We start from the raw sequence: 3,961 nt of genomic DNA, 5'->3' as shown, positions 1-3,961 counted from the left end.
GGAGTATAGATTAGCTAATAAATTCTCGAAAACAGATCATAAGCGCAGAAACCTCCTGACATTACGGTGTCATTTTATGAAAGACTAATTGCATAGAAATATGAGACAAAATTTTCGTTATATAGCCGTTAAGATCCACCCAATTAATTTATTGACTCTTTAAACTGCCCAATTGTACAAATGTTGAAAACCAATTTATTTTTGGTCACATGATTTTAAAATTCCTTAGCAAAATAGTTTGTCCCTCAAAATTTCAGTTCTACTGCGACAGCGTATTCAAATGAACATACGTATGATTCAAACAAGAGAAAACTGTCTAGTGCGAGAAACTGTACTTGTTTGGCTTTATAAATATTTTGATATGAGCGACACTGATGAGTTTTATGTAGACGAAACGCGCGTCTGGCGTACTAAATTATAATCCTGGTACCTTTGATAACTATTTAAACCACTGGGTCGATGCCACTGCTGGTGGACGTTTCGCTCCCGAGGGTATCACCAGCAAAGTAGTCAGCACTTCGGTGTTGACATGAATATCATTTTTGTAGTAATTTTTATAAATTTCCTGTTTACAAAACTTTGGATTTTTAGAAAACTAAAGATTTTCTTATCCCAGACATAGATTACTTTAGCCGTATTTGGCCCAACTTTTTGTAATTTTGTATCCTCAATATGCTCTTCAAAATTGTATTTGTTTGGTATATAACTATTTTGATATGAGCGTCACTGATGAGTCTTATGTAGACGAAATGCGCGTCTGGCGTAGTAAATGATAATTCTGGTACCTATTTTCACCACTTGGTCGATGCCTCTGCTGGTGGACGTTTCGTCCCCGAGGGTATCACCAGACCAGTAGTCAGTACTTAAGTGTTGACATGAATATCAATTATGTGGTCATTTTTATAAATTTCCTGTTCACAAAACTTTGAATATTTCGAAAAACTAAGAATGTTCTTATCCCATGCATATATTACCTTAGCTGTATTTGGCACAACTTTTTGTAATTTTGGATCCTCAGTGCTCTTCAACATTGTATTTGTTTGTTTTATAACTATTTGGATATAAGCGTCACTGATCAGTCTTATGTAAACGAAATGCGCGACTGGCGTACTAAATGATAATCCTTGTACCTTTGATAACTATTGTACATATACCAAAGGGAAACTTCGTGAAAAGAACTATTATTTATAGTTTCATTGCATTCAAAAGAAAATGGGATTTCTTTAATTTTTTTCAAATCAAGAATTTTGCAGAAAATCCACAAACTTTACTTCAGAGTTTTTGTTATAAGATTTGAAACATGGTTTACTCACTTGTTTTTCTGTGATCAACTAGCGTTTATCGTTTACAAAAGTCCTTAACAACCTTTAAATTCCAAAATAGCTCGTGCTGAGTCAAAGTCAGGCGCACCATAGAAGGTGTCATTGAATAATTCTATATTTATATCTATTTTAACCGATATCTAAATGTAACATGTTTTAAGGAAATAATTGCTAGCACTGCATGCAATCATCCACTATATATTAAGAACCGAATTGCCAAAAGAGTTGAGAGTAAAAGGCTGTGGATTTTCTATAAAATTCCCATATGTTTAGTATCGAAGCAACACAAGGATACATTATCGATAGGTTCTGCTTGAAGAAAATTGAATACAGAAAATTAACTTACCATTCAAAACGATTTTGAAGTTTGATATTACAACAGTTGACGACCTATTAAGTAGTTATATAAAAAAAAAAGAAGTATGACTTGCATACCATTTGTTTGAAGACAACCTTCGGTGAATTAAGCTATTGTCCTTTCCTAGCAATCGATCAAGATACTCTGTAGTTGTTGCTTCTAGGTTTAGTAGTTTTAAAGACCAAACAGTCTATTGTTTATGCGCATAATTTTTATACAGATAATTCCTAATACATATAGAGCAAGGCTGTGATCAGCTTGTTTCAATTGTTTGTTTATATTGTATAATCATCTAAAAATAACGTCCAATTGAATTTTGATATCGGTGTTAATCTTATTTACAAAGCCTAAATAAACATGTATACAAACAAAACAAGCAAGCCAACCAAAGTTTTACTCTACAAGCATTAGGAAATAAGCTGTAACATGTGTAAGCGCAAAAAATATTAATAAAATCACTATTCAGTGAATGTAAATTCAAATCAAAATTAACGGTGTTTACATCTAAATTAACTTATAACATAATCAATTGTTACAAGAAAAATATCCAACATAAAATGTGTACAATGACCTGAAATATTTAAATAATTTTCGATTTTCAATGCCGGCAATCTATACAAAACCATTGTCTTTGTTTTAATTTCCAAATTGATGTTAAACGTTTTGGAATCAAAAACTTTAATTCATATGTTATACCTATAAAATTAATGTTTTTATATTTTAAATATTCAGAAAGAAATGCACAAACTAGATTGAATTATGTACGTACTCTCGTCTTAGTCGAAAATTGTATGGTATAAAGAAATCCGTCTGTTTTTATATTTGTCCGTTTGTCAACTGTAGCAATAGTACATTATAATAAACTTCTGTAATCGACGCTACAAAAAAAACACACATGTAGTTTGATATAGTCAAAAAGTCGGTAAATATAGCTAGTGCCATCTTTCAGTTCTCTTTTTAGTTTCTACAATTTTGCTAATGAGGGATAGAGGACAAAAACAGACTTTCCTCTTAAACGCGGCAATAAAGGTTATTTTGGAAACTTTCCCATTCCGGCGGGTGGTGTTTCTGAACGTTAATACAGTGTGGCAACAACTTCAGTGGCGGATCCAGGGGGTCGGGGTTGGAACTCCTCCTTTTTTGAACGATCGATGCATTTGAATGGGGACATGTGCCCCCCCCCCCCCCCCCACCAATTTTTTAATGGCTGAATCCGCCCCTGATCGACCATCATCAGATACTTACACATGCATGTAATGCCTTTTATTACCAGATATTGAAGAAGTTGATACATGTATAAGTGTTAATTTTGAACATGTATATGTGGGTTTCAAACGTCCAATTTGCGATTTTTTTTCAATTGTACATCAGCATGGAAAACTTGTACTCTGTCGTCAGATTCAATGTTCCGAAGAAATACAACTCGTTTCGTCAAAAAGAACGAGAAAAAACATAAAAATTACTCATAAAATTTTTGAAAGGTCGGTGACATATACTTTTTCTTGCTTTATTTTGAAAAACCAACGGTCTAATCTATATAAAAAAAGAGAAACAAGAAACACGTATAAATCACATTAACAAACAACAACCACCTAAGATCTGGTTCCTGACTTATGACAGTGCAAACAAATGCAGCGGGTTTAAACGAATTAATAGGTACCAACTTTCACCCTTACCTGCATCAATAGTGTTACACTAGCGATGCCGAAAGACACATAATAGAATAACAATTGTAATGGCTTAACTCAATCGAAATACATTTTACTATGTCTTAGGTTGCATTCACATGTAACTGGACGTAGACAGTCGATTAAATATTGGGGATAAGGTCTATCATGCATTAAAAAAAAATCGACGATGACCTGATCAAACAACTAAAATTTGTTCTGGGTGTTATAATTGGACGTGTAATATGATAAGTATCGTCAAGTGATTAAATTGAGCACATGCATCCGTTTCAAATTGTTATCAAAGGTACCAGGCTTATGTTTTGATACGCCAGATGCGTGTTTCGTCTACATAAGACTCATCAGTGATGTTAAGATCAAAATAGTTGCCAAACAAATATAAAAATTGAACAGCATTGAAGACTCTTAATTCACCAAAAAATGTGTCAAATACGGCTCATCTTATCTATGCTTTGTCTTTATCAGTGTATATCAATTAAATAACCATCAAATCGTGGTTCATTATTATAAATTTTATTTGTTATCTCAACAGGTTTTTTAATAAGAGACCGATAAGCCTTTGAATCTATTTTCGATATTGAGTCGAGAAATTC

Source organism: Mytilus edulis, chromosome 8 (assembly GCF_963676685.1).
Source record: "Mytilus edulis chromosome 8, xbMytEdul2.2, whole genome shotgun sequence".
NCBI lineage: Eukaryota > Metazoa > Mollusca > Bivalvia > Mytilida > Mytilidae > Mytilus > Mytilus edulis.
This window is presented reverse-complemented; position numbering follows the sequence as displayed.